General features: G+C 33.6%; 1 protein-coding gene across 1 annotated transcript in view; it reads left to right on the forward strand.

Annotated features, from left to right (window-relative positions):
• Positions 1-5,991: 5,991 nt before the first annotated feature.
• MGAT4C (MGAT4 family member C) overlaps positions 5,992-26,323 on the forward strand; it is a 523,301-nt gene continuing 502,969 nt past the window's right edge. Inside the window, exon 1 of the mRNA XM_060165086.1 lies at positions 5,992-6,002. The gene's annotated coding sequence lies outside the window, so the exon portion shown is untranslated. The remainder of the gene's footprint in view (positions 6,003-26,323) is intronic.

The raw sequence follows: 26,323 nt of genomic DNA on the forward strand, positions 1-26,323 counted from the left end.
AAATCCTGTTTCTTTCTCTTGTCACCCAGGGACCACAGGAGACTTGCTGTGGCTGCCTTGTGTCTTCTTTAGCAGCAAAGAGACATCTCAACCCTCTTACTCCTATTTTCATTGGGTTACTAGGGAATACTAAAAGTGTGTTTTTCTCACATCATTTCAGAAAAGCTTAAGAGCAAATGCATCCTTTATTCCTGGAACTTCAAACTGTTTAGTACTTTCTGTAAATATCCCTTTTACTTTTTACTGACTTAAGAGCAGATAAGATAGTCATAAGATTCACCTTAGGCCTAAACCAGGGCGTAAATGTTTCTCTCTAACACATTGTTCAACCTTTCTCTGTACCAAGGGAGCAATTGTTCTTTTTATTCTAATAAAGAGGAAGAGGGATTTAATGTTTCTATTCTTCTCTTTGTCTATTATATCAGTAAGATGGCTTTCATTAAAATAAAACCCAAGGATTTAGCATATCTGCTTTTAGGTCTCTATTTTCACTTCATCCCATCTGGTTGTGCTGGGAAAAAAAGGACCACATGTTAAAGGTCAAGATATCTGATGGAGATTAGAGGGAGAGACTTGCATTTCTGTAGTATGGCAGAATGGGTAATCTGCCTATCTTTGGCTTGGGGAAAATATTATAAATGCTGAATAGATTAACACATTTAAATGCATTGATGAGCTGAGTGGAAAGTAAAGAATACTTTCAGGCAAAACTAAATGAAAAGAGAAAAAGTGGTAAGTAGAATGCTAGCTTCCACTTTGAGAACAACTGCAAATTTTAGTGAATTTGAGTTTTAGTTTCCATAGATTTACCAAACATAGAGGACACAGAGATAAGTCCAGTAGTTGCTTAAATTAGGAAGGCTAAAAGAATATAATCCCATCATAAAGCTGGATCCACCAAGTTGGCCAGTCCCTTGATGTAAGTGTAAAATAGATATAAATGTACATTTCTGGAGGGTGTTACAAGAAGACATTTCTATCTTGAATTGTGCCGAATGACTGGGAAAAATAATCATTCTAGCTAAAAATAACCCAAGTATTGGATTGTATGTAGCCTGAATTATGTGATGTGAAAAACTTTAATGCAATACTATAGTTTAAAGCGGTCCTAGGTTGGTACAGCCCCCAGTCACCTGGCAGAAACAATTGTGAATTTTCTTTGGAAGAATCTGTTTTCAGTCTAAGCCACAAACAATTACCACAAATAAAATTTTAAGAAACATAAATTTATAATAAAAACATAAAACACCCAAAGAAACAAGCTACTACAAGCTAGAGTCTCCAGAAATTAGAGACGGAATATCAAAACTGAACAATATAAAATAAATATGCTTTATGGAATGCATAAATAGAGTACTGAGAAAAAGAAATCAACAAAAAAATGTTTAAAAGACCGAGAAGATTTAACAAAAGACTCAAGAGAATGGTTTGATATTGAAACTATTGTTTTAGATCAGAGTCCCTAGAATCAGTTTCTGAGATATACACTTGAATGCAGGAGGTTTAATTGGGTGTGTTCTTCAAGGAGTGGGCACCTGTAGGGCAGTACAAAAAAGCCTGACTGAGTGATGCAGTTGCAACAGGAGCCTTAACTGATCTTATAAACTCTGGACCCAATCACTTCTAAAATTACTATTTAAAAACAGACATATTTTAGTGTTTCTGTCTATTATACAGAACAGTGACCATCTCCCAGATTGAATATAATGGTCATAAGTGGGAAATGAGATCATAATCATGAAAATTCTTTAAGGACTCTAAAAGTTCTATGCAAATGGGTTATCATGACCATCTATCCAGGAATCAAAAGCACAGCCACTGTAGTCAGATAATCTCAATTCACTTCTGACTCTGACACTCACTAGCTAGTGAACCAAAAGCAAATTACTTTCTCTCTATGCCTTAGTTTTCTCACATCTAGAGTAAAATAAATAAAAATTACTTTGTAGCATTGCTGTGGAGGACTAAATAAGATGAACTTACCTGGAGAATAAGTATAGCACCTATTATATAACTATAGTTTATTAAATATTATTTGATGTAGCAAAAGTACTTTTATTATTTATTTTTGGTTGTGATGGGTCTTTGTTGCTGTGCGCGGGCTTTTTCTGTTTGTGGCAAGCGTGGGGCTACTCTTTGTTGTGGTGCGCGTGCTTCTCACTGTGGTGGCTTCTCTTGTTGCGGAGCATGGGGTCTAGGCGTGCAGGCTTCAGTAGTTGCAGCACACAGGCTCAGTAGTTGCAGCAAGTGGGCCCTAGAAAAGCAGTCCCTAACCTTTTTGGCACTAGGTACCAGCTTCGTGTAAGACAGTTTTTCCACGGACTGGGGGTTTGCGGGGGTGGGAGTAGGGTTCGTTCAGGCGGTAATGCGAGCCATGGTTCAGGTGGTAATGTGAGTGATGGGGGGAATATTTCAGGTGGTAATGTGAGCGATGGGGAGCGATGGGAAGCAACAGATGAAGCTTCGATCACCTGCTGCTCACCTCCTGCTGTGCAGCCTGGTTCCTAACAGGCCTTGGACCCGTACTGGTCTGAGACCCGGTGGTTGGGGACCCCTGCCCTAGAGCGTGAGGGCTTCAGTAGTTGTGGTGTGCAGGTTCTAGGGTGCGTGGGCTTCAGTAGTTATGGTGCACGGGCTCTAGAACACAGGCTTAGTAGTTGTGGTTCAGGGGCTTAGTTGCTCCGTGACCTGTGGGATCTTCCCAGACCAGGGATCGAACCTGTGTCTCTTGCAATGGCAGGAGGATTCCCAACCACTGCACCACCAAGGAAGTCCCCAAAGTACTTTTAAAAAGAAAGAGGAGTATCATAATCATAATCCCTAACTTAGCATCTGCCTCACTTTTCCTATATTTATGATATGCTATTTTATCCCCTGTCCCCAAGACATTTTCTGACCATGGCACATGCAGAGCCTAACTCCCATGCCAGAAGCAAAATAATAGTTTACTGAAGTTTGCCTTTACTGGAATATATGTATTCTGCAACAGCAAGAGGTCCTTGACTTTTTCTCTGACTCTTTATATACAGTTATAGGAGAATATAAATGCCCATCCTACCCTTGTTATGGCAGCATATCACATATTTGCATGGTGATACTATTCCTTAGACTAAGTATTTTAGGGTATGTTTGGGTTGATTCCTTTTGCTTTACTACTACATTTACAAAGCAAGTATAATTATAGTATTGAGATTTTTATTGGCAGAAGCATTCACTGTTAACCAAATAACATTGAAAAATATGTTTTGTATCTGTGCCCTGAAAAGACTATATTGACTTTCTTCTTGTGTGTGTTTGTTTTCCTACACTTAGAACAAGCCAAGTTTCCATTGTTTCTTTGAATAAAGTCCCTTTATCCTGGCCCCTAGAAAAGAGCAAAATTACTGCTAATTTTTATGGTTCAACTTTTCAACCTATCCAGTTGCAGTTGAAATAAATCTCATATAGAATCTGATCCACAAGTTGATTCCTTTACATCAATAAACAAGTCTTTGTTTCATTCTCTATGTTTGACCAGATTTAACCTGTTCTTCTTTAAAGAAAAAAATCTGGGGCAACTTGACCCCTACCATAAGCTGTCAAGATGAAAAATCCACACTGTAATGTCAATTTGCAATGCTTGTGGTTCAAAGAAGATTTGTGGCACATGTGATTTATTTTCAATCACCTAAGATTTAACAAAGAAACTATACTGTAATTAATCTCAAAAAAATCGAGAGGTAATTTATTTTTACAAATTTTAGTTGAACAGCAAAAGCATGTCATTTCTAAAGATGCTATTAGGAAAAACAATAACACAACAGCTATTGAAGTGTATATAGAGTGAATATTTTAAAATCACAAAGAAAAAAAAGCAACACCTGAGGAAAAACTAATACAGATCTCTACAGACATTTTGGTATGATGATTTCATGATGTTAAATAAAATGATTTAACATCATTTTAAAATGATTTTAAATGATTTCATGGATGTTAAATAGATGGAAGTGATGTATAACATCTTTTCAGGGCTTTTATTATGCGATTAAGCTCCTTTTTCAAATGCATGTATGTCATCCTATTGAGTCCTTCTAATAGAGATAATTTTAATGCAGATTTTGGTTATCTCAGTAAGGAACTTAACAAAAATAAATTAGTTGAAGTGAAAATTCAGCGATGTTGGGATGATTCCTATGTTTCAAATGCTCTGACACTTGCTCAACTTCAGCAAGTGATTTCTTGCAATTTTCAGCATCTTTAGGAAAATCTACTTTAGAATTAATCTCCTAATATTCACTTTTCAGCTGTATTCTATTCAGAATCAAACCTGTTAGACCTGCCTTCTGCTGAGTAAGTCCTCTGCTTCCTTACTTACACAATTTTATTTTCTTAATGATAACATCTATGATTGCAAATTGCGCCTGACAAATTCTTCTTAAGGTCTTTTCCCTTGTTTTCCTGCAAAACCAATTTAGTCTTGTTTTAACTATAAAACCTAACTTATTAATCAACAATTCTTGTTAAGTGCAGAAATATTCTATTACCAAAAATCCATGTATGAATTAATTATTTTTACTCTTTTATTGCAAGTATATAATCATTAAATAGTTGGATGTGTTTTAACTGGTATTGAAAGACATCTAAGATACAATGTTAAGGCAAAAAGTGAGTTAGAAAATAGTGTGTTTTTATACTTACAGCCATGTGTATAAATATATTTGAACATGAGCGAATAATGTTAAAATGTTAGTACGTACATGGAAAAAATCTGCCATAAAATGCAGAAAACTTAATAATATTCCTTTCTTAAGTGGGATCGTAGTGAACATTCATTTCTTATATCTGTATGTGTTATTTTTGGCAAATGAGGTTTTATTTTGTTTTGATTTCTTATAATAAAACATGGGAAAAAACCAGAAGCATGTAAATCCACATATTAACAATGACTAGCTTCAGGAGATATGATTATAGGCAATCTTAATTTTCTTCTTGGCTGTGTTTAATATACATGTTAATGAATAAGAGTTATCAGTTTAGGCAATGCAAGGTAGAATCATATTAATGGACTAAAGTTTAAAAACTCCCTCATTTATGGTACTTATAAAAACATCTCATTCTTCATACACTTTTTCTTTCTAAATATGATTTTACATATATGGTTAATTTTATTTTAATGAAATTTATTTATTAATAAACTGCCTTAAATGTGTGAACATTGTTAAATCACCAAACCAAAGGTAATACATCACAGCTAAGTTATTGCTTGACTTTCTCAAAAACTTCTCTGGTTGATTGCCTGGAGATTAGCAATTAAGTAAGATTTTTTTTTAAATTATATTTTGGTTCTTTATTTTCCTTACCTTTTGTCCTTGTGTTTATGCCATTTTTTTTTTTTATATAGGGTCACAGGTAATGACAGTAAAATAACAATATACTGCCTTTCATATACAACAGGGAAAAGACATTAGGAAGATTAGTTTCTATTTATAAGAAACATTGAAACCATAAAAGAATAAAAAATCATATTCAGTAAGCCCTTGTTTTAGATATGTCTTTCCCCTACATTGCAATGTGCTGAATCACTCTTTCTTATGAACCACATGAATATTTAGGTTTCATTAATTTATTTTAAAATTCCCTGTTCTGTTCCTAATTATCCTCTTAATTTTTCTTACTATTATTGTCTCTTTTTGCTTCTTCAGTCATTGCCAGCAATATTTAAGGTCTCTGATAGTTAATGGTAATGTCGGAGGACATTTTCTGGATCCAAGCCAATCATAACATCTTTCAGTAATGTTCATATATATCAAGCTTGCCAGCTACTTACCAGTGCATAACAGAAGATAAATGTACACTACTGTACTACCAAGGATAAAAGAATCCAAGCCATCTGACTGCTAGCAGCCTAATTTTTACATAGCTGTTTACAATTCTCATCATGTTATAGCAATAGGATTTATTAATCCTTCTGACATTTTTCTCTTTGACAGCTTCTCAGCTTCTGTTATATCCTTCTTGGATGGGTAAGTACTATATGCTATTCTGAAACTGTGAGTCAAGTTTTGTATGTTGAGACTGTTTTAGATACTTAGTCTACTAAAGTGTAACAACTTGGATTTAACCCTATCAAAGATAAAAAAAATAGGGCTCAAGGGTTCAAGAAAAGTGAAATGAAGAAAAGTGAATTCAGAGATGTCATTGCAATGGAGCCTTTCAATATTTTTAACTCAGAGTGGGTTAAACTATAACTTACATTATAGTTTCTACGGGCAGGCCTTAGCATTTTACTCCAAATGGAAAACATACTTTTAAGACAGCTACATTCTTTCAAGAATATTCAAATGGTTTGATTTAGGAATATTTTTGCTATAATATTTTGAATTTTACATCTTTTTAACTCTACATTTTCAAATTAATTTCAAATCATTAATAATTAGTTAAAACCACCAATTCAAGGTGGTATTTGTCTCTTTATTGTGTATTACATTTTATTTAATTACTATTAAATAAGATTTGAAAATATATATTATATACGTTAAATACAAACAGTAAAAACAGAACAAAATTATTCAAAGGATGTGTGTGTGTGTGTGTGTGTGTGTGTGTGTGTGTGTGTGTGTGTGTGTGTGTGTAGATCCACATACTAACAATGACTAACTCCAGGAGATAGAATTATAAGCCATCCTAATTTTCTTACTTCTTATATATAATACTTTTATTACAAACACCTGAATTTATCATTTATTACAGCCAAGCTCTAAACAAGGTTATGCTGCTAGAATCTATAGCAAAAAGGAGAGAAAATATTTAAATTCTGTTATTCCCTTTGTCCAGTAAAAGAAATCAAGTATTTTGTTTAATGTGGACAGATACATTTCTTTATGCCAGTGAATCCAGAAGCAATTCAGGCATATAAAATATATTAGTTAGATTCATGTTGTCAACCATAAATTTACCCAGAAATTTTATTCAGATGTGTAATTTATATTACCCATCTGATCGGATCTTTGTCTGATCTGTTGCTTGAAAATTGAAATCCTATCTTAGTTTTGTCTTAAGTTAGTCTCTTAAGTTAATGAAAATTTTGTTATATAAAATAAAGATGATATGGTTTCATGTTACTTCCTCATGATCTAATTTGATACATTTAGTTTAAAATTTTAAAAGGAAAATATAGTTATGAGATGATCTCACTCAAATTTCAGGTGTTTCACACTTTTGTCAAGTGATAAATGCTGTTTCTGTTATGATTATTTAAAATTTTGAGATGAACAACTAAAGCAATATACTCTCGTATTATTAGAGAAGGATCCATGATCTTTAGACATTGACATTCTTCTGTGAAAGTTTTGGAGTATGATTACATGTTTCCTCAACTATTCAGATGTTTTCTATCATATTTCTTCAAAGATGTAAAACAAAGTGTTAATTCCTACACATGTAGGAAAAATTCAAACGTTATGCATTTTGTACATTTGATGCAACTTAGAATCTGTTTTAACCTTAGAAAGGAACTTGTTTGAGATAGTATAATTTTTCACCATCTTATTAGAAAGTCATAGTATTTGTCTAAAGTATTTTGAACACAGGTGTGGCAGTTGCACAGGGTTACACAGGATAAGAAGGGAGTGTTGGTGATTTTCATCTCTGTGTCTATCCGATTTCTTGTGGAGTCTTTTGTCTGATGTAGTTTAACTCAAAATCATTGCTATATATAGCCAAATTGTGTAATTTCCCAGAGATTCAGAAAACTGGTAAGTAACCAATGGAGAACCAATTAACTAATGATTAATTTTCACATACGTTCTTATTCATTAAAAAAATGGGGGAAGAAAAGAAAAATATGGTATACTCTAGATTCATCAGTTTCAATCTCTTTTTATGGTATACAGTAAAGTTCTAGAAAATGTCACAAGGTTAAAAAAATTTGATTTTTATGTCACTAGTCTTTATTAATGACTATCAGAGATCCTTTTAAAGTCAGTGTTTATTTTAAATTTTCAGTAATTTACAAAATAATGTTTTATATTCATGTCATTAAAATGACATTTCACCAAGAGCAACTCCATTTCCCCAAATTAGCACATCCTCATATTTTCTTTCTGAAGTCACATAAATGAATTAAATATTTTGTAACTGTTGTTATCTCATGCATGGTAGAAAAGTTTGGACCATTGCTAATAATAATTATTAGTAATTTTATATACATATATAAATCTATGTATAAAATTTATGTAAAAAATTACTGCTTGATTATTCCTCATAAGATGTTAGACCAGAGAAAGTACAGGCCACAAAAGATAGCTCTGGAAGTGACAGTAACAGATTTAAAGCATTGGATTACCTGGTTTTGTAACACTTATTAATAAATAAAGATTAATTTCAGAATATTATTAGGATATCTATAATTCTTTCAAAATTCAACTACATAGAGCTTCACAGTTTGAGGATGGTCAGTGGTGTCGAAGAGGTCATAAAAAGGTTGTTTCATCTCACTCTTCACACATCACGAATTCATGATTTTAAGAGAATTATTAATTGTTGGGGTGCTAATTTTCCATTAACTATTTTAAATTGTAATTAATGACAAAGTGTATATTTTGAATCATAATGGAAATATTTCATATTTTTTAAAAATCCTATATATGATGAAAATCTATGAAAATTTATTTTTATTGAGGTTTGGATTTTTTCAGCATCTTATAAAAGTCAAATTTATAATGTATGGGTGCTTTGTAGAACACGTACATCTCCAGATAAAGGAAAAACTTACATATACTTACAGAGGCCTCACTTCCCTAAAACCCCAAAGCATCTTGACTCTCTTTTGTATTACTCTTTTAATTTTTACCTAGATCATTTAAGATATACAGATACACAATTTGCAGACATGCAATTTCATAAATACTTTCAGAGATGAGAAATTGAATTACATGCTGTTTACATATTTACCAGGGAACTTTATTGCAGTCATTATATTTTATTTTTTTATTCTCTGGACGATTTTAAAAGATTATAATAGCATTTTTAAGTATTTAATTGTGAATTTCTAAAGAGCAGTGATAAACACGGCAACATTAGTTTTCTGATATTCTCAAAATTCAAAGAATAATAAAAGCCAATTTCCTTAGTCAATTGTTATATAAATTACTGAATAAGTATTGTGTGATGAGGCTATCAGTGTATAAAATTGTTTTAAAGACCTGGAACATGAATTCAACCTCAATGCAGTATATATGTCTCCATATTCTTCTCAAGAAGCAGAACCTGCCTATTATCAGCATATACAGAATATGGTGGACGTATGTTTTTCATATGAACACCATATCTCTTCCACTAAAATAACCCAGTTCATTCCACATATGTCAATAGGCAGGGGCCCAGATTGCATCCCTTCATAACCCCCCACACCATAATGAGAGACATATAATTCAGGTCTCATATATAATTAAAGCTCACTGTACTGTTGGTCAGACAGATTGGTTTAGGGATGTGTGAATAATCTGTTAAGTCAGGTTAGGTTATTGCCTTTGTCCCTATTTGCTACTCTGAAGGAACAAAGTAAAGGAAAGCTGAGATATGAATAGAAACAGAGTCACTATGTCATTGTTTGTGACCTAAAATCTTTTCAGTAACATCTGCCAGTATATTCACCTTTTTAAAAAACGCATTCTTATTTTGAGAATGATTCTTGATAAATGCATTAAGAAATATTGACTTAGTGGGATATATTTTGGGATTTCCAGGTCATTCATTTCCTGTGATGGCCTTGATAATAGTATGTTGGCTGAATCCAAATTTTGTTGTGTGACCAGGATCTAGACTTTCCACAAAATTTGTTAAATTAGGGGAAAACGAGGTATTTACATACATATTTTTTACAGTGTGAATGTGTATTTGTGTGTATGCACACGTGTTTAATTTTTTGGGAGATAAGTTAATTACTAAGAAAAGACTATAGCAGAATTACGTTTTCAATCTTTTATTGACATCTAGAGAATAGACCGCAGCTTCAGACGTTTAACTATTCTAAGGACTCTGGATCTGTTTTTCATTGTCTTTTAGGATCTTTGGAGAAGCTGCATGCATAGAGTCTTATATGACCTGAAGCAGTGCTCCTTTCCCCAATGAAAATGAATAGTTTTCATTCTATATACTGCTTGTTTCATTCTATATATTGCTGGTATGCATAGCTAAGTATGCCCTGTCTCCTGCTGCCATCCTTATTTCTTCAGTTCTTGAGATCACTGATGGGAGAAAAGGACAATTACTAAATGACATCTACAAAATGCTAAAGTGCTCACCCATCCATAAGATTCTTCTATTTACTGTCCTTATTATTTACGTTGATATTTACTTAATCTAGGATGTACACTCTTAACATATGGGGTGATTTAATAAGACCATGGAAATAAATATTATCCACTGTTCTTTCTTTCATTGAATTACATGAGATTAAGAATATCTGGGCTAAGGTTTCCATATAAAATGCTATAACATCTTTCGATGTACTCTTTTAAAATATACAGTAGAAGATGCCACTGAAGCATGGTATGCTGTATATTACCAGTGGAATGGACTTGTGCAATTGAGGATATGGTTTGAACCCTCTGGCAAGCACCATGCTTTTTTTTTTTTCAATCAATTTTACGTTATCAAATGTCTTGTGGTCACTTTAAGACAAAAACACAATCCCGATATGGTAAAATTTAAATGACTAACCCCATGTTAAAGTCAAATGCTGAACCTAATTTAAAGTTATTTCCCCTTCCTTCTTAGGGAACTTGAAATGAAAGGCAGAGCAGTGATTCTTCGCCTTTTCCAGCTAGCAGTCCCTCAGCTTTTTAGCCAAGAACTCTTGAGTCTCCATGGTCAAAGTAGAAGGATGAGGAGAGAAAAGCAGATAAGAGCATTTTAATGATGAATTCAGTCCTTCTGGGCCAGATTCATTGCTCTTGTCAAACTTTTTTTTTCTTATGGACCATTTCTGTGGCTCTCATTGCTGGCCCCCTTTCCTTGGTATGGTCAGGGTCTCTCTTCATTTGTTTGTTCTAACTCAACCTCCAATGCTGACATAATGCATATCGGCCGCTTTGGCTAAGGCCCTAGAAGGTCATCCTTTTGGACAAGATGCCTTATTATGTGAGTACAGGCCAGTCCTCCTATTGCTAGATCCACACTTAGTACATCAGCTTCTTACATTTTTGACCCACCATCAGGGCACATGATGTGATTTTGCACCTGCGACCTTCTGCTATTTCCCTTTTAGCTTTCTCAAGCATGGGTCAAGAACCGTTCTCAGTGTCACACCCGCTTCAGTGACACATGTAAGATTCCTTGACTGGTCTGTTGAAGTTTCTCTCACCAACTCAGGATTAGTTTTACCCTCCACTTTTTGAAGTATGGGTGTAGGAGGGATTATGAGAGAGGACAGAGTATACGATTCAGTATTCCGCTCTCTCCAAAGAAATATTCTTCAAATATTCTGTCTTTATTTTCCAACTCTCAACCATTTGCATCATTGATGTAACTGAGGGAATTCATTTTAATTATCAACTTGAATTTCTATAAATGATCCATCTATTATGTATTGGTGACTAGGCAAAAATTTTATTTTTAACATGCTGTTATATTAATTTATATTCTAGAATTTTGTTTCATATTTTAGAATTTCCTTCAACTAACTAATGCGTGTCCTAAGGTCATGAACTGTGACTTTTATTCCTTTTATTTTTCATATTGGTCCTGACACAGATAAGTCATCATTAACTCTTTTTGGATGGATAATTGAATCAGACTTTAAAAAGAGAAAAAAGAAAGTTGGGAGCTAGATCCTGAATGGGGAAAACCTAAATCATAGATAGAAAATACAAATGTTGATATCAGTAGAGCCTAATTGGAGTAGTACTTCAGAGGAAAGATAATATATAAAGCACTTTCATATTTAAAACATGTCACAAATTCTTCGACACACCTCCCATCAGGCCAAGTCTATGTCCACTCCCCTTGAGCCTAGAGATGGTCTTTGTGACCACCTCAATGAATACACTACAAAAGTGATAGTGCCTTACTCTGTCTGAGGCTTGATTTTAAAAGTTCATGTAGCTTTTGTAGGTCTCTCTTGGGACACTTGCTTTGGGAGGCTTTAGCAACCAAAAAATCTAGCAGTTCTGAGGACACCAGGTAGAGAGAGAAATCAAGACAGTTGGAATGGAAATATTTCATTTTAAGCCAAATTTGGAGGAATTATGAAGCAGTTGGGATTTGCTTTGTTCACCAAACAACAAAAAAAATCTCATTTCAGACTCTGTACACTGCAAAGTATTTTCAAATAAGGTTACAGATTCCAGTCAAAGATCGAATTCAAGATTGGCCTTTGTTAAGAATCAAGAAAGATCTAAGTTCATGTTTTACAAGCCCTCTTAAAGAGACAAAAAGCCTTCTAAGCATGCTAAGACTGTGCTTCACAGATACTGTCTGTAAACAATAGGACATCAAGGAATTTTAAGTATTTTCCCCACAGCAGCTTTAAAAGTATCCCAAGATAGAAAAGAGCTTTCCCAAAAGATATTTCTGATAGTGTATTTTCTCTAATAGAAAGAACTATAAATCAATTCACAAAAAACCCACATAATTTTAAAGAAATTTTATCAGATGAGACTAAAAGGACAGAGACAATATAAAATTAAAAGAAGACTTAGACTCGAAAATTTCCATGGGCTGGAATCAGGCTGAGAAAATATTCAGATTCAAACACCAATTATTTCTCTAAAAAAAGAAGGATGACTCAGAAACCAAAATCAGGACCCAGAAGGCAGAGTTGTAGAAAAAACATTTCTAGGCAATAAAACTAAGCCATTATTAAGAAACTGGCAACAGATACCCAGCTGGATTTCAGAAATACTATGAATCAGTGACTCTGTTTGTCTCCCATTTGATATATTTTGAATGCGCGTATATAGAGCAGTCATCCCATACCTGAGCCACCAGTATATGTTGGCTTTATGGTGGGGAGATAACTTGTCTATTCAGTTCACAGGTCTTAAGACTGAGAGAAACAGTAATGAAGAAGCTGTACTGAAAGAACAACAACCAGAGAGCCTCATATGTGCCCAAATCTGATTTAGACAAGTTGCTGCAACTTGGACCTGAGTCTGATGCTATAGTATAGGATATGAGATATGTGGGGGTCTTGGGAGTGAGTGGGTGTGTTTTACATGTAAAAAGTGTAAATACTTTGTGGAAAGAAGGTGGACTGTGCCTCCAAGTTCTTTGACACTCAACAGTTCAAGAAGTGGGGGCCTGTATGCCTGCTCTCCCGGAACCTGGACAGGATGTTGTAATTGCCTCATAAGATAGAATGTAGTAGAAGGAATGCTGTGTGACTTTGGATAAAAATCCGTGCAGCTTCTGCCAGTTTTTCTAGGGACATTTGCTGCAGAAGACCATCAGCCACCATATAAAAAACCCAGCTACCTTGAGGCTACCACGTGGAGATATCAGGTGGAGAAACCATATTTAAAGAGAAGTGATGACCAACCAGCAACCCCAGTTGTCTGGCACTCACTGTTTGAGTCTTTCAAGCTACTCAAGTGTTGAAGTCTTCAAGATAACCCCATCCCTGACACGAGACACTGTGCAACTACTGCATGGGAAACTCAAGTCAGGGGAGAACTGACTGAGCCCACTGAAGTGCTGGATTCATGAACAAATAAATGATGCTGCTGTTTTCAGCCACTATCTTGGGCTGCTACACAGCAACAGATAGAACAAGAACTATAAAATACTGAGAACTTTTTTTCCTTTAGAAAATACATGAAAAATTAACTAGTTGTAGACTTTATTTTACCAATATGGTTTAGATCAAGATTCCTGATAGCAGCACTATGGACATTTGAGGCCAAATAATTTTTGTTACTGGGTGCTTCCCTGTGTTTTATTGAATGTTTAGCAGCATCTCTGCCCTGTTCTCACTAGATGCCAATGGCACATAATCCTTCTAGTTGTGACTACTAAAAATGTCTCCAGACATTTCCAGAAGAGGCAAAATCACTCTTGGTTGAGAATCACTAGTTTAGATAAATTTAAGGGAAGAATGGTAGGAGAAAAATAAATCCTGGGAAAGAAAAGAGTATGGAAAAAAAAGAGTATGAAACTTTCTAGCCTAAATAGCAAATAATTTATATCAAGTCCTCTAATAATAAACCATAAAGTAGAGACACTATTGAAACAAGCATATTCTAGAATCAGATGTTCTGTTTGCAAAATCTTCAAAATATCCATGTTGTCCATACTTGTGTAACTACATAGGATTAGAGGCCCATTAAGTTATGGGGTTATTGAGGTTCACCTTGACTAATTGTTTTATTTGTTTCTGGCAATTTTGTATCTCTTATTTCAGGCTTCAGCTGATTTTTCATGTTATTTTCTATTGTTTCAGTAAAAAAGTACTTTTAGAAACTAATGGCTTTCCAAGAGATGAGTTTTGTCCCTCAGATAACCCCATAATTTAGCATTTCAAGCTTTTAAAATACTTATCAAGAAACAGTTGCTAATTGAAACCAATGAGCTATGCTGTACATTTCTGACAGCATAATGTACCTCTTCAAATTTTGGTAATAATAATTGCATGTCAACTTACAATTCAGAAAGGAAACACTATCAGAATTTTTAGCCATGAAAAAAAAAGGATTAGGGTTTGGAGTGAGGGGACATTAGATTTTAGTAAGAATCCTTGTTTTCTCCTGTAGTGTGAATATTTTAAACTATTAACACATTTCTGGTTTTTCACTTTTATAGAATCCATATTCTTATATAAGCCATTTAAGAATGGGTGTTAGTTATAAAGCAGAAACTAACACACCATTGTAAAACAATTATACTCCAATAAAGATGTTAAAAAAAAAAAGAATGGGCTCTGTGTAGTCTGTTGTAATTTATTAGATTTGTTTCAAACTTTTCTTTCTGAACTAGGGTTATTACGATAATTATAATTTCTAGTTTTCCTTTTTTTTCTAATTGTTTAATCATCCAGAAGGAGGTTGGTTGGCCAAGAAGACAGTGAATGCGTTCATTTTGTTTCCATCTTGGGACCAATAATACTGCCATTGTTTCCTAACGATTCTGTTTCTAGTGTTGATTGTCATAAGCAGTAAGAAACCATGAGAAAGTTAGTGGAAATTCAGTTTTACAATTGGACAGTGAAAATCTATCACCAGAACAATGAAGACAGCTCAGGGTGTAGTTTATAGTGCTAGGAGGTGAGAAGCATTAACTACATGTTTAATGGGCAAGGGATTCTCCTATGCTCCCAATGTAGCATCATGTTTCTACTGGAAGTCTAAGTAAGCTAGTGCCTCATAATATTCTGGACTTAACTTTCAAATATACAAGACATTATCTTTTTCTTGGTAATTGGCATGTCACTATTATAAGACATATGTCTGTCATCAGTTGACAGCTACCACTTATCAGAGGGATAGGACATTCATTGCACAGAGCATTCAAATAGATTAAATAAATTTTCTTCTTTTTACAAAACTTTACATGGTGCGATGACATGTAAATTGATTTGTAAACTATTCATAACTTCTAGATGGGTTTACCTCTTTCATTTTTCAAGAAGGAAGGACTTGTCAAGTTGGATTGATCTGGCATGCCAGTACATTAGCCCTTCTATAACTGATTTTCATTTTAATGTTACTCTCTTTTTTGCAAGGGCAAGATGCTAAATGAGATGAGATAATTTACATTTTGTCACATTTGCTTTCAAAGATTAATGTACACCAACAAGAGGAATCAAAAAGATAATATTAGGTAGAGCGAAGTTATGAAGCAAAGGCAGTAAGTTACTATTGAAAAGCAAAATTAGATGGTATATTGTTTATTAAAATGGTTTCTTATCATTTATTCAAAATAAATGAACAGAGCAGTAATACCTAAGAGCTTACATTTTGAAATGTGGCAGATTTGAGAATGAAACCTAGATCTGCAGTCTTATGGTCCTGTGATATTCATTTACTTCTCCAGTGCTTTTATGTTCACACATACACCGAAAGGAACAAGGGCAACTCTTTAAAAGGTTTTGTGTATGAATGAACATCCCTAAATCAATTTAAATATTATTATTAATATTATTGTTATACTTTTTAAAATAAAGGGACAATTTATATATTGATTATTATATATAATCGATAAGGTTCAACTCATATAATGACATAAATTATCATGTGACTTATGGTGGAATTCTTACAACTTCACGGTTATTTCTCAAATGTGTCATATGATCGGAAATGATACTGAAAATTTTTTGTTCACTTTTGCTTGCAGCTGTCTTATTCTGACTCATAACATACGTATATTACTTTAATAGATTCTCAAATGATGCCTTTCTATTTCTCCTTCCTTTTCTTCTCTCCCTCCTTCCATTCTTCCTTTCTTCCTTTCTCCCTCTCTCACTCCCTCCCTTACTCCTTCCCATTCACCCTGTATATTTACTGAAGATTTAATATGTGTCAGATACAGAGATAGACCCTGCAAACATAACACTGAGAACACTGGAGCATTTGTTCCCAAGGTACAACCCCTCTAATAGAAGCAGAAAAGTCATGACATTAAGAAGAATTAAATACTAACCTGTGTGTGGCAAACGAACAAAAAAATATCACAAAGGAACAAGACATTGATTATGTTTTCTTTCTGTGTTTACTTCATTCCCCAACTTGTCCATACCTGGAATATATATTGTTGCACCGTTTAATGGATGTCTATAAGGTGTTCTTTCTAACAGAAATTTAGTTCTGTTGTTTCAAATATGAAATTTCTATAATGGTTATGATGACTCACAGATACAGTATAACCTAGTCACTGTGTGTACTCACTATGTGTATCTTTCATAGTCTGCTTCTACCGTAACTGTCTAACGTTATTTTGTATGCAAAATATCGAAAAATCTTTATTTTTATTTAATTCTGTTTGGCTTATATTTTGTTCTGACCTCCTGTCATAGATCACAGTAGATCACAGTACTTTTGAGAAAGTAGGGCTCAATACCTTAATAGATCAGTCAATAAATGATGAAATGAATGAATAAACACATGATTGATGAACTGAATGATTGGCTGACTGAATGAGAACCATATGGCATATTTTTCTTGCTGTTTTCTGTGCCTAGAATATCTTTTCTTATGTATGTACATATCCCAGGCTTCAGTTTCCTGCTATTTCATTCTCCTTTGATCAAATCAGTTGATAATGCCATCTTAATAAGTTATTGTTTATGTTAAACATTTTTCTATTAAATCCTTTTTGACATACCTTATGCCAATGTTTTCTTGTTTCATTTCCATGCCTTCTCAGATAGCTAACATGTAGAGAATCATCCATTGCATGCCTTCATCAATATTTTGATAAAACTATCTTTTTCTAAAGCCTAGAGTCTTCCAAAATTTACATATATATGTATATACACAAGTATATAGATATATATATTTCTATATATATATATACACATATATGTGTGTGTGTATATATATATATATATATATATATATCTCTACATAAGCTCGTGTGTGTGTGTTTTTGTATACATGCATCCCTTTATAGTGGAGGTACATGATCTTAAAATCCCATAAATACTAATATATTTAATAGGTGTTCCCCCTTATAAGCCTGTGGCTATAACAAATGTATGTTTTATTATGTGATAACCTAAGAATATGAATTAAAATTTTCAGAATAAGATGATATATCCTCAGAGAGTAGGGTCAACCTAATGCTTGTTGGTTTAAATATTTGACAGCTGTTCGAACATATTGTCATTTGGAAGGGGAAAAATGAACCAGTTCATCAAAATCAACAATATTCACAGAGGGAGTTGTATAGTGTCAGAGCTACCTTTAAATTAAATGTAGCCTTAAAGAAAAAAAATCATTTAAACCATCTGTTGTACAAAAGAAGACACTAGTTAATGGCAACCCGCTTATCTTCACCAGAAGCAGAACTGCTGAATGTAATACCATGCATGTCATTGTGTGTGTGTGTGTGTGTGTGTGTGTGTGTGTATTGTGTAGCCTTATATATTTTAGTGGAGCATTTCACAGTAATTAACTCGAATGAAAACTTGTTCTACACAGATTTTCAGAATAAATAGTTGGCAGTTACATATGGACTAAACTGTTGCACTGCTAACCTTTTAACAAAATCTCTTTCCATGAAACAATTTTATTAATGCTCATTATTACTCTCATGGTGGGACGGTGGCTTTTCATTTTTCGATTTAATGACTGTAGATCAATATGTATTGGGTCGTGGAAACATACAGACTCTGTTGGGGATGGGAATCAAAGTAGGAAAATATTGTCTAGAGCTGGCAGCTACCATTTATGTGAAAACTCAAGGGAGTTTTTCCTTCTTGATACCTGGATAGAACCGGTATACTCCATCCACATTTCTTTCAAAATTAATTTTGTTTATGTTGTGGCTAAAAGGTGAAAATCTGAAAAACACTATGTTCTGTTTCCAGTTTTAATGATTAATGATCAAAGAAAAATCCAATTGTCAAAAATAATAATTTTGCCATGAGTCACAGTGACACCAGATGACAAAGCAAGCTTTATCAAACTGGAATTTTAACTCATGAAATGTTGGACACAACTGCATCCTCCAATGGCTCATTTATTCTGTGCTGATAATATATAGCCTAGAACATTGAATTCACTCAGGTTTAATGAGTTTTTGCTTTTGACATACACACTATGAAGATTTTTTTATTTATTGTGATCAAGTATTGATTGCATTTTTCATGGATCAGGAACTGGTAAACATCTTAATTTTGAAAAACACTGTTTTGTTTTTCCTCTGCCATAATTTTATTTTTTCTTAAATTAGGGTATTATATTTTATTGATACAAGGTGAATAAGAATAACTTTTATATTTATACATTTCAAAATATTTAAACTTTAAAAATCTTTGGATATCTTTTCAATATATAATGCATTTTTATTTTTTTATTCTCCAAACGTTTTTTCCTACTAAAATTTCAAATCTGTTTTTTAAAAAATTTTATAAGTGGATGAAGTAGGGAACTGCCACAAATTTGCAGTCTAAAGAACTTTATTTTATAAATGGGTACTTACACAATATGAGAAGCTATCTCTAGTTTATGACAATATATCAAAATAGAAAACTTCTTCATTTAAAACTGTAGTATCCATTCCCAGGGCTGGACAGGCTTCATGGGCATGTGACCTACGAATTTGAACAGGGTCCCATACTTAGAAGGACGCCGTTCTTGGTTTATGCCTCTGCTATTGCTATCTCGAAATTCTTAAAAATTTTTAACAAGGAGCCCCACATCTTCATTTTGTGCTGGGCCATTGAAATTATTCACTGTGCCCCAACACAGAGTAACATGGAAAATATCAAACTATCCATGTTTGTATAATTTGATATATTAGCAATTTTAATGTAAAAATACTAATTTAAATAACTAAATTTGTGAGGTGACAGACTATCTAGTTTCCTTTTTTTGCCTCCTCCTGTTCTTTATTCCAAATTAAAAGGTATCTTCTACAATTGGACAAAAATTTGTACTACTGAAATGAAAAGTAATAACCAATTACCGTATTTTCATGCGTATGACAGTGCAGTGACCATCTACGCACAAAATTTTGAGTTCACATTTTTGACTACAGTTGACCCTTGAACAATGTGGGGTTGAACTGTCTGGGCCCACTTACACACCAATTTTTTTCAATAGTAAATACTACAGTATTTACCAAGGTTGGCTGAATCTGAGAATGCTGAACCAAGGTTGGTTGAATCTGAGGCTCTGATGAAACTGCAGATACAGAGAAACCTTGGATAAAGAAGGCTGAGGACCAACTATAAGTTATGTTTGAGCATGGAGGGTTGGTGCCCCTAACCCTCTTGTTGTTCAAGCATCAACAGTATTTCCAAATTCTGTGATAGACCTGCTTTGGTACCTTTCCCATTTTCTCTTTATTAGGCCATTATTTCTATCTCCCAGTTATTTTGAGTGGTGAATGAAGCTGATTTAAGACAGAACGCTTTTCCTGGAAGTGGAGCCAGAGACAGTGATTATGAATACGTTTTGAGAAATTGCTTTCTAGAAAGATTACATAATGTCGTATTGTCCATAGTAGATGTACAAGATTATTTACCACAACTTTATCAGCAGAGAGTTAATGTGAAAAGGGAATCCAATCACTGGTGTCCAATTTGATTGTGAAAAGCAGCAGCTCGTTTTTAATTTAATTTACTGTATCAGCGATTAATGAAGTTGCAAGTTTTTTCATTTATATGTTGGCTGTTCTTATGCCTGTTTTGCTTTTTCCATTGTAGTGTAAGTTGGAATTACTATTGTTTATTGTCTATAAAAAACAATGATATCATAAGCATAACCTTTATTTGAAGTAAAGTTTTACCAAGGTCAGTGATTAATAATTCTCAGTTGACACTAAGATCAGAAAAAAAATGGACTCAACTTGCAGAATTAGGACCTTTTTGTCCATATGTATAAGAAGTTTATACCAAATGAGAATATTAACACAGAAATAGATAAAGTGAGATTCTAAAATTTCTGTCTCTACTGATGTGTATATATGTATACACACACACACACACACACACACACACACACACACACACACATATACATACATACCTGTCTCTTTGACAGTGTTTATAAGTAGATCTGTGAAACTCTCAAAGTCTCTTTAAAGATCCAGGACCTGTAATCATGAATAACTCTTAAAAATATTCAGAATATAGTTTAATCATAAATCTTCTATGGCTGCTTGTGATAAAATAACCATCTCTTAGGGTTTATAAATATCAAGCTTTTTTAGTACCTCTGCCTGCAGGTATAAAAGTGACCCAATTCTCATACTTATTATTATCAATATGTACATATGCCGGATATGTAAAATATAATGACCAAAGGATGTTTCTGTCAGACAGAGACTTCAAAAGAAAAATATGGTCTGGTGCTTTTTTTCTTCCCACTTGTCATTTGGAGAGTCCAGTATGTTTCATGCTTTGGGAAATATGCCAGTCCCTGAAACAGGAGACATATTGAGGTCCTTGCCTTATTTCCCTCGCTGCTATAGAACATATTATAAATGGAAAATTCATATCCTATTAGAAATAGCATAAAATAATCAAAGTTATTTTCTTAAGTGCTGAACAGTTCCCCATAGAAAACTCTCCAAAACCCAATCTGTAAAACCCTATCCATCTTTCAGAAGTCCAATAGGTTTCCAATTCCCTTATGAAAACTTCCTTACTTCTCACTTTCCTTTGAGGTATGACAATTCTTAATAGTGTACATCATAAAGTGTAGCATTTAATTATGTACCACTAATACAGCTGCTTAGCGGCAAATAAAACAATGCACTGTAGCTAGTTTAAGCAGAAACTAAGAGAGAGAGAGAGATCGTATAGTTTACAGAATCTTACAAGACACAAATATTGGTGTTCGAAGTCTATGTTGGCAGGAACAATGCTTCAGATACAGACAGTTCTGGAAAAGGCAACATTTTCCTTCCTCAGCCTCCAACAAACCCCAGAACAAAATTAAAATTCTCTCTGTTTGAATATGATTAGATGGGTCTGGAGGACATGCCAGCACTTTTCTATAAGAAAGGTTTCAAATTCTAATTCTGCTTAAAATTTGAGAAAGTGAGGCAATAACACAGGAAGTTACCTAAAACAAGAGGCTGCTCAGTGTAAATGAGGGAACACAAAATATGAAATATACTATCTCCCATGATATGATTGTTACAGCGTGTGTGTTTTTTTTGTTATTCCTAAAAGCATTTAAATCTTAGAAGTGTTAAGTCGTGTGCCATGCTTCTTCGTACAGACCTGGTGTCCTCTTTACCTGGATTCAAAACTTTGTTCCATTAGTGTGACTTTGAAAGAAAGAAAATTGATTTTGCTATCACCAATCAAATTAACTCATCAACAAATGTTGGATAATAAAATCTGTCTCATAGGGTGATTGTTAGAACTGAAGGAAACAGCTTAAGTTCCCAGGACAAATACTAGGTACTTTATAACCTTTGTTTCTTGTCTTTCTCCCTTATACATTATTCTATAAACATTTATCAATACAGTGATGAGCACATCAAATTTACTGAAACAATTGCTCTATTTTCTTCTATGTAGGCTCATTAATAAAAATTACAGAAGAATTTAGAACTTAGTTGTAGTAAACATGTTTTATCACCCATCATACAAAAACTCATTTCTACTGGTATTCAGCCTTCCCAATTCGTGTAGGAACCATAATAGGAACCAGAGGGGTCATTCCTACCTTTTCAGCCCAGCACAGCCAGAGGGCTGACCCATAACAAGTCGGGAAAGATGTTTTCTCCAAGCAGGGTGATACTTGTTCTCTAGGAATACAGAGAAGTTATTCAATGGGAGAATAACAATAATAAATTTTTAATAGTTTCTCTAAAAAAGTGAAATGAAGTAATTCAAGCAGAGCACTTATAAAAGAGCCTTGAATCCACTCAAAACTCAATAAAACTTAACTCTTATCATTGTCATTGTTACTTATGGAAGGCCATATTTACTGTAAAAGTCATACTGACCTTGGGGTGGTTTGACCAAACCATTGTCTCAAACATTTGCTTCTAGAGCTTCCTTGCTACTTGTTTTTTCTAAGTCTGTCATAAATTCTGAGAACTCCTGATATCCTTGCAATACTTAAATCCTTCATCTTAAATTAGTCTGTTGCTTAAAAAACAACTATGACTGATAAATATACCAAAAAATTTGCCTTTGAAATTTTAGTAATGAAGAGGCTTGAATTTCTTATTCTTAATTAACTAGTTGAACTGTTTGGATTTTGTCTTTTAAAACAGTTAATCTGTCCATGACCAAAATGGAGAGAAGACACTGAAGAATACAATAGCAAAGCCTGGCCTCTATTTAAAATCCTGAAACAATAGAAACAATATATCATATTGAAATTCCTTACTTTATTTAAATTTTATTAAATCCCTTGAAAGACTTTCTATTGTATATTAATAAATTTAGTTTTGTTATTTTCTAGTTGTGCATTACTGAAGAAGTTTCCTAATATCAATAAAGCTAAATTTTCTCACTTGTCAAAAAGGAAAATAATACTATTTTTATAAGATTTTTCTTTGGTAAGGATTGCATTAGATATTATATACAGTGCACTAAGTAATATTAGTTTTATATACAGTGCACTAAGTAATATTAGTTTTTTTAACCAAAAAGTTGAATGAACATTTACAATAACAAGGGAAATCTTAGCTTTTTTATTTATTGAATCAGGCCAAACTAAAGTTGTAGTCATATAGTTTCTAGTTTAATCAAAACATCCCTTTCACTTCTGTCACTGTGGATGTAGATGTAGCTCTCTCCATATTAATGTTACTGAACCAAACTTGGGTCCACTTGCCCACATCAGTAAAGCCAGTCTACTGACACTGGGTTGTGGTAAAGAAAAGTGCAGCGTTTATTGTAAGGCACCAGACGAGGCGTCCGGAGCAGCTAATGCTCATAAAGCCCAAACTCCCTCCTGGGTCTCCAGGAAGCATTTTGAAAAGCAAAGTGAGGGAGGGGTGTTGCAGGGTGTGTGATCAGCTTGTGCACAGTTCTCTGGTGGTGTCACAGGGGTTAACATTATCAATCCTCAGGCTTCAGTAGACCTGGGGGCAATGTGCTCATGATCATCAAGTACTTAAATTCTTCCACTTGGTGGCGGTTTTAGCATCTGTAAAATAACTCAGGAAATATGCATCTGATACTGTTATCTAGGTACAGTAAGTCCCCTACATATGAATGAGTTCCTTTCCGAGAGCACGTTTGTTAAGTCCTATTTGTTCGTTAAGTCCAACAAAGTTAGCCTAGGTACCCAACTAACAAAATCGGCTATACAGTACTGTACCACAATAGGTTTATAATACTTTTCACACAAATAATACATAAAAACCAAACAAACACAAAATATAAGGAAAACATTTTTAATCTTACAGTACAGTAACTTTGCAGACCCGTTAACTAATTTATGTGGTTGGACATGCAAATGTACATTCGCATCTTTGAAAGTTCGCCACTTGAAGGTTCATATGTAGGGGACTTACTGTACTTCAGAGAGGAGCTAAATATTTCGTGACTACCATATGGCTGATTCACTGTTTAAATTCTTACCAGTCCACCAGGCCCAGCTGCTATTGTTGTCACTACATGTTTACATCCTTTCAATCATTAATTTTTGAGCCAGGCTTTTGTGACTCAGGGGAGGCCTGGGAAACTACAGTTCTACTGAGACAGGTAGTGAGACAGGTAGAGGACGTGGGAGGAGGGGTCTCTCCTGGGAAGGCCCCATAGGGTCCTGCTCTGTTACCTTAACCTATTTTTATGCCTTTGTCAGTGTTTATTTTAAGTTCTACCTAGGAACAATAATATTAGAATGCCATCTCATTTAAATACGGTCAATTATTTTCTTTGAGAGGTATGAGGTTAAGGTATGGTTGTGAAAAGCTTCATTTTTCTTTACCTGAAGTCTCTATGTATATATTTACCTTACATTTAGTGGCCCAATATGCAAAGAATAATATTTGTCAATAATTTAACTTCTATATGTTTAGGTTTGTTTGTTGTTGCTTTGGAAATTGTTGCTTTGATTGTTGTTCTTTTTTTTTTAATTTGGGAGAATTGTAAGAGTGGTTTGGCTATTTATCATAAAAAAATTTGACTCTTCTAGAAACAATTTGCTTTTTCCTTGAGAAAAAATTTTGATTTGCTCTATTACTTTATACACCTGTACTAGATATGTGTATAAATATTTATATGATGCACAGTTTTCTAAATATTAAATTGACTTTACTTAATTACATGCCTGTCAGATACTACTCATCTGCCACCAATATGGGCACATTTATACAGGCGTACTTTAACTTTGCATTTTGTGTTTTTTATCTGTTTTTTTGGCTCTCTTCAGTGTTTCTTCACAGTTATTAGTAGACATAAGAGAAAAATAATGGTTTGATCATGAATAAATAGCAAAGCAGAAAGCATATACATGGAACATATATATTAGTATACATATAAAATGAACTCTGCATTGGTAAATGTAATATGTTTAGTGACTTCAAACATATATATATATATATATATATATATATATACTCTGATGATCCAAGTTGATATATAAATTATATACCCATTTATGGTGAAATTCTAATCAGAAATAGAGTGAATAGATGGAAAAATACATTTTCTTTTCCTTCTTGAAAGACATGGAAATAATACTCTCTGGAATACAAGAAACAATCTTAAGTGCTTATATTACTGCAGCATATTGATTTTCTGACTGTAGGATCCATCATAATTGAACAGTAAACTATCATATTTCCTTTGTGGCAGTGTTGTCTGAAGTATATAATTTAGAATTATGTATTAAATGAATTTAAATAAGTCCCTTGGATTTATTTATTTATCTACCTTATTTGAATTAAATTGACCTTCTGTATGCTAATGAGAATATATAGAATCCCTACTTAATGTTGAAGAATGATTAGAATTTTAACTTTTTTTGGAGTATAAATTAATCCTCTAGTTAGTAAAAATGGAGAAGAATGTGCCTTGTTGCTCTGAAGAACTTAACAAAGAACGCTATCTTGCCCATTAACTGTGAGCTTACTGCCTCTTTTTCCTTGCATGTTTTTCTAATCAATGACATACTTTCTCCCTTGAGGCACATGGGAGTTTAGCAATTACTTGCAGCTCTAACACTAGGCAATTTCTTCCTGGACTGCAATCTCTTAGAGTTCAATTTTCTCAACCACAGACAAAATGATGAGAATGAATTCATTCCTTCAGAATGAAACCAAGTGAATAAACTAAATGTGATTGAAATGAGCTTAGGTGGCACTCATACATAAATCAACAGACAACCCTGGCACATAACCCAACTGTACATACTTATGGCATGTGTTTCATGTTCCAGCAAGTTTTTAAAGTTTTTTTTAATCTTCCAAAGAACATTTTTTAAAGTCCCAGTAAAGTTCAATATAAATGTATAATTGTAATTATGTATAGATATCGCCATATAACTCTGCAAAGAGGTTGTATTACATTATGTGTGCTTCAACACTATAAGAGAGCCACTGTGACCACATGACTTCACCAATACTCAGTGATAACAAATGTTTTTGTCTTTGTCAGTCCGTTAAGTAAAAAAGCAAAATAAAAAAAAAAACAACAGAAAACACTGATTCCAGGATGAGTGAGGTTAAATAATTTTCACAGTTTTATTATGAATTTTTATGAATCTAT

The sequence above is a fragment of the Lagenorhynchus albirostris genome, chromosome 11, assembly GCF_949774975.1.
Source record: "Lagenorhynchus albirostris chromosome 11, mLagAlb1.1, whole genome shotgun sequence".
Lineage (NCBI taxonomy): Eukaryota > Metazoa > Chordata > Mammalia > Artiodactyla > Delphinidae > Lagenorhynchus > Lagenorhynchus albirostris.